Genomic DNA, 6,783 nt, shown 5'->3' on the forward strand with positions numbered 1-6,783 from the left:
TTATGAGTTTACTTGCATGTATAGGGTCCCCGTTTGTGAAGATTCTGGAGATGTGTGTTTTTTTTTTGTTTTTTTTTTGAGTTTCATAGTTCTTGGCAAGTGGAGAGAAATTTGATAGGTAAAGCTCCAAATACCGGGGACAAAGGTAGAGAAATTGTAATCTGTGGAGAGAAGCCTATTTCTAGATGTAGTTGGGGGTAGGGGTATTGTTAGATCGGGTCTATAGTAAATCAGCGAATGCTTAAAATAGTGAACGCTAATTTATCAACCCTCTAAGTGAAAGCTTAAAGTCCCGAGCACTCTGAACAGCGATTTTTTTTCCCAGGGAAAAAAAAAACTTTAAAAACAGTAAATAAAGTGGGGGCTGTGCCACCACCCCCCTACTTAAATATATCAACTCCAAGATCGCAGCACAGTGGAGGAAATAGCAAAGTCTTAAAAACATCCCAGCATTTTTTCCCTGGGAAAAAATCTCTGTTCCAAGTGTTCGGGCCTTTAAGCTTTCGGTTAAAGATGGTCGATAAATCAGCTTTCGCTTTTTTAAGCATTCACTGATTTAATATAGACCTGTTAGATCATGAGAGCAGGCTGTAATATTGGCTCTTTTGGTTGGATGGCTGATAGAAGGGGAAACCATCAAGGTGTTGTTCTTTCATGTCAAGTCCAAGACCTGTGTAGAAGGTAGTGCAGCGCTTTGGTGCCATTTCCACTCCCATGCAAAAGGTGGTGCTGTGCCCTGGTGTCTTGTTCAGACCTTTATAGAAGGCAGTGGAGTTCCCCATTGTCATGTCTATACCTGTGCAGAATGCATTTAGTGCTCTCATTGTTCTGTCAGCACCTGCCACAGAAATCCACCACAGACACCGTCTCCACAAGTGTGACCTATGTGCACCACTTTCATGCCAACAGAACAAGGGAGGCTGACACCCTGAGAAGGGTAATTCTAGTAAAATAATAATAATCATATTAATAATAATCAAATCAATCAAATATCTACTCTTAAGGTAAGTTTCCATACATAGCTGTCCATGTTCTTTATTTGATCACTGCTGCAGTAGCCTAAGCTACATTAGTAGAGTTCCATAGCTTAGAACAGCTGATAAGTGGAAGAAAATGGGTCCAGAAACTCACAGAGAAAGGTCCTAGCAAAGCCTGACCTAAACCTGGAGAAGGAATCTAGTTTGTAGTGTTTTGTAAAAGTATGCACAGAAGACCAAGTTGCTACTTCAGGAATACTTTTAGCATCCAACCTTTTGCAAAAAGCCACAGAAGAAGCCAAAGTCCTGGTAGAATTAGCCTTGACCTGGTCTGGAATAATTTTGTTGTGGTGAGACTAAAAAAGTAATAGCATGAGACAACAATGTGGAAATGATCAGTTTTGACACTGGTTGTCCTTTCTTCTTTCCTTCACAAGAAATGAACAACTGATCAGAAGCTGTTTAAGATGTTCTGCCAAGATAGTACCTATGTTGTCTGTGGACATCCAAGGTATGAGGTAACCATTTTCCTTCATTTTTAACTTATGGAAAGAAGAAAGGGAGATGGATAGCTTGGCTTAAAGTAAACTTGAACACCACTTTAGGCATAAAGAAGTATTAGTTCTCAAAGAAATGCTCTCTTTGCCAAACAAATGAGATAAGTTTGACTAACCATAAGAGTTTGCAACTCAGATACTCTAAACGATGAATGTAAACCAGAATGAAAAACAAGCACAAAAGCTGCCAAAACGTCTGCTCCACAGGTCTCAAATTTATTATAAAAAGATTCCACAAGCCACTAGTTGTTATAAAATGGTAAACTTCAGGTTAATAAACATAAGCGCTTTCGTCCCACTATTAAGTTAAACGGAACTTCATCAGATAAAAATCACCATTTTGACATCAGTACTTTAAATACAAAGACCATCCAATCACGTTATTCAATAATAACACATCGCCAAACTAACCAATTAGAGCTCAGATACTCATGCAGAGGTCAAAGCAATGAGGAACACTGCCTTCCACATCAAGAACCTCAAGTCATCAAGATGAGTCTATATTACATTATTGAAAAACCTAATCAGTAAATGCCTGTTCGCCAACCAATAAACAGCGAACTCTCACTTCTTTGAACGGCCACTTCCTAGGGGAAAAAAAATCGCTTGGCCAAACAAAAACAGGTCACTATTTCAAACCCTTCAAAGTGGGGGGCTGTGCCCCTAACTAAATATACCAACACCAAGATCGCACTACAGTAGGGAAAAGAGCAAATTCCTGATGATGGCCAAGTGTTTTTTTCCCCTAGGAAAAAATTCACTGATGTGGCCATTTGGAGAAGCTGTTCATTGGTCAGCGAGCAAGCATTCACTAACTAGGTTTTTCAACAACATAATATAGACCCTGTCCAGATGAGCTGGTCCAAATGGAGCAAGAGTTAGTTTAAATAACAGAAAGTTAAAATACTGAGGAGGATTCACCTGTTTCCTAAGAGGCTTCTTGTGTCATACCACTTTAAAAAAACATTATCTCATGAAAGTGAACTGAAAGAGGGGGATCCATGGGCAGACATGCTGAAATGACTGATAAATGAAGTTTGACTGAGAAGTGTGATAGGTTGCAAGCTAGTAACTAACTCAGTAATGTAAAATCAGAGAAGCACTAACCCTGAATGTGTGCTGGTTCTTTTGTTGGTACCATCTAGAAAACCTTTCCATTTGCTAATATACAATTTTCTAGTAGCAGGTTTTCTTGCCTCCATTATTAACGGATGCCCATTTTCAGAAAAAAGTACCTAAAAAGTATTAAGATCTTATTATCTAGGCAGTCAGTTGTAGTTGTTTGGGGTCAGGAACTATCAAACACTCCTATTTTGCATGAGTATATCCAGTCTGCTTTGCATCAGTAAATCCATTCTGTGAGGAAACTTCTGTTAATTGCTGCTAGCCATTTCCAGAAGAAGGGAGAACCACTGTTGCCTCGGCTGGTAGAGTCATCACAATCATTTAGGAGTCCTTTTGAATCTTCAGAACTGTCTTGAATATTAGTGAAACGGGTATAAAAGCATACAAGAATATTTTTGTCCAAGGAAAATAAAAGGCATTGGTCTTCCAGGCCTCCTTGCATGGAGTCTAGGAGCAGAATTTTGGTAATTGTTTAGGTAGGAGACAGATGTATTTAGGTGTTCCCCACAGAAGCATCAAATCTTGGAAAATCCACTGATTCAGCTTCCATTCGTGAGAGTCTGTCCTGCTCCTGCTCAGCTTGTCTGCCACATAATTTTGCTCTGATGGGATGTAAGAATGCTGTAGACAGGACTCATGCTGAAAAGCTATATCCCAGGGGACCATGACTAGTCTGCAAACAGGATAAGGTCAGATTCCCCCTTGTTTGTTTATATACCATATCACTGTGGTGTTGTCTGTTAACATCTGTAGAGGTCTTGGGGACCACAGATGATTTAAAGTTGGAGATCATTTATGAGAGCCAACACCTCTATGTTGATGGGTTTAGGTCCGTCTTTTTGCTCCAAAGACCCCGTACTTTTATTCTCATAGACACTGTTCCTCAGGCATAAATTTATTTATTTATTTACATTTGTTTACCGGAAAGTCCGACTGACCCAGAAGCCCATTTTCAGCAAAGGCCCGGGGAGAAAAGCTCCACAGAAATACAAGCAATATACAATAATTAGATAGTACAACAGTATACATACAGTAAGATGCAGAATACATATTTTCTAGTTAGTATATACAAAGCAGTATTCAATACAGTTTTCTACAAGATACAGGTTCAAAAAGAAAAACACAAGCATTTCAGTGAAGATCACTGTGAGAAAAAATAAAGTTAGTAGTGTGTACATATTAAATAATAGTTATGACCAAATGAGATTTTAAGATAAGGTCAGATCCCCTTACATCTATATAACTATATAAGGAAAATGTAAGGGAATCTGACCTTATCCTGATTAGATTTCTGCTGTGACAGACTATACTACAGTGTGTGTGTGTGTGTGTGTTGGGGGGGGGGGTAAGAGACCTGGATTTGGAGAGATTTGGTGTCTCCACCAAATAATTTCCCTTTAAACAAATCCTACAGTCCTACAGTTGGAATTTGAAATGTGAAGGGATGTTGGTGCTGGGTCCTTATAAGTCTCCACAATGGCTCCTGAAATTTCTGAGAGATACAATGATCATCGCTGATGCCACAAGACCCAGAATCCTGAAGAATTCCCTTCCTGAGAAGGAAGTCTGAGTGGAAAACCACAGGAAAAGTTCTAAGTACAAATCTATTTTTATGCTGTAGAAGAAAAGCTCTTTAAACTAAGAAGTCCGGTAGACACCAAAGGAAAAACAATTCTGTGAGAATTAGCCAGAAAAGACTTCTGAATGCTCTCTTGGAATCTAAGTGTATGTAGGAGATTCCTTAACCAAATGAGGGATTCCTGACACTTCAGAGTCTGCAAAGTTGAAGTTATCTATACAAGGAAAATGTAAATATCTTGCAGTCTACAGCAGGTTATCACAAGCCCAATGGATAAGGAAGAGAAATGATAAAATTATCCAGACACACAAAAACTTAAGAAATGCCTGAAATCTTGATCTATAGGAATGTGAAGATATGCATCTTTTAAATCCAAGGTCACTAGGAGACTCAAATGGGGAGTAAGGGGTAATAAGTTGTGAAGTGACAGCATTTTAGACTTGGGCACTATCACAAACTGACTCAAAAAGGAAAGGTCCAGAACTAGCCACCAATATGCTTCTTTCTTTCTTTGGCACCAGAAACATCCCTGAATAAAATCCTTCTAGCTGAGGAAGAGAGACAGCTATCACCCCCCCCCCCCCAAGTCAGAATATGCTGGAAGACAGGAGGGATAAGAATAGTTTGCTATGGTGGATGGAGAGAAATATAATGAACTAGAAGGAGAAATTGCCACTGTCATCTGTAACCAAAGCCCATCAGTCTGAAGCAATTGGTTACCAATGACAGAAATGGTGGCTTAGACTTTCTTGAAGTTAAGGACTGTCAGATTGGGAGAAGGGAGAGGAAAGCCCATCATATAGTTATTTAGACTTGTTCGACTGTCATTCATTCTGGGGGTTCCTGATTTCTTTTTGGAACACTGCTTTTTAAATGTGTGCTTACCAGCAAGTTGCGGGGGCCTGTTTAGTTTGGTTTCTATTGAAAGTAGACAAGGGAGTGTATATTCCCTTGATAAACTTGGAGGAGGGCTGAAAAATCTGAGCAATACCTCAAAACAGTTATTCACTCATCAGACTTTTTAATGGCCTCTGCAAAAGAAGGTCCAAAAATAATTCTTTATTCAAGGGAAAATTAAAATTTAAATTTTTGACATTCTCTAGTGGTTTTGATAATGCAGCCAAACCTCATCATAATAGTTCCAGTGGCAGCAGCTTTGGAATGGAATCTACAGAGTTATAAACATTTTCAACAATTAGTAGTGACTTGTGAAGCAGAAAGAAATGATTTACACAAAGCTGATTTTTACTCACAATAGACAACCAATGTGAAAACATTTTTCATTTTCTCACAAGTGGCCAGGTAAACTTAAGCATACGCACCTGATAGCTGAGATTTCTAAAAAAACAAGAGTTGCAGAAGTATATACCTTTTCACCAAATTTATCAAAAGGCTTCCTACCCTTGTCAGAAAGAGATGGATTAGTATTAACAAAATGCTTAGCAGAAGCTGGGTATACTGATGGGGCATACTGCATCATCTGTCCCCAGACACACACCGTCTGAGGTCCAAATTCTTGAATCTCTTCAAGAAAAGAAAAATCTCTCTTTATTTTAAAAGAATGAGGCATATAAGCAGAGTCAAGAGTCTGCATTGCACTCTGCCCAGTGTCACCAAAACAGGAGAAGATATATGTTTTGTCTTGTTTCTTTGAGAGGAATTCCTGGAGAAACAGACCCAGAAATGCTGATCACCTCTGTAGGGATGGGCACAGCTTTCTAGCTAAGCAGAAAGGCATTCACTGCTCATTCTTCTAGGATTAACAAGAGTTTCTCTCCCCTCCAGAGATGGACACAGCAACAACCATGGATGACATATCTAATCCCCAGTGCATGGCGGCTGTATGGATTACACCAGCAGGACCCACAGAAAAAGATGAGTGATCCAGTGACACAGCTTTGTCCATAGTAGAATCGACCTCCTGCAGCTGAAGTACAATAGCATCCTGCTGTGGTGGCAAAGGCTGCTTAACCATCTTTTCCTGGCTGGAAGAAGGTAGAACTGAGGAACTGGTAGGTTGTTCCATGGTTAAGCTGAAAAAAGTGCCTGATTCCTGGGGAAGTTAAGCAGCAATAGCAGGTAAAATGGCTTCCTACTAGAATGTTGGCACTCGAAACACCGAGTGCCGGAAAGTCAAAAAAAAAAAAAAAACTAAAGAGTGAGCTTTGAAAAACACTCTTCTCTTTAAAACGTATTTCTGAAGGGAGGCAAGCACCCTCCCTGCACCACCCCACCCCACGAAATAATATATGCCAACTCCAAAATCACCATACATCAGAGAAAAGGGAAAATTCCAAGAAATGGTATCACAGAGTTGGTATATTAATTCAGATCTTTCAGCCATTTAGTCTCTATTTCAGGACTTGCCCTAGCAGGTCTCAACATTTCAAATGATTGCCAGGTAAAAGAGTAACTTTCCCCACATAAAAAAAAACACTTTAAACCCTAACCCCAAGCCCCCTAAACGTAAAATAACACCACTTTCTCCACAGAAAATATAGTTTTAAATATGTTTTAACTACTTTTTACCACAAAAGTAAAAAAT

The sequence above is a fragment of the Protopterus annectens genome, chromosome 9.part0 (assembly GCF_019279795.1).
Source record: "Protopterus annectens isolate FY-2018-M chromosome 9.part0, PAN1.0, whole genome shotgun sequence".
Lineage (NCBI taxonomy): Eukaryota > Metazoa > Chordata > Ceratodontiformes > Protopteridae > Protopterus > Protopterus annectens.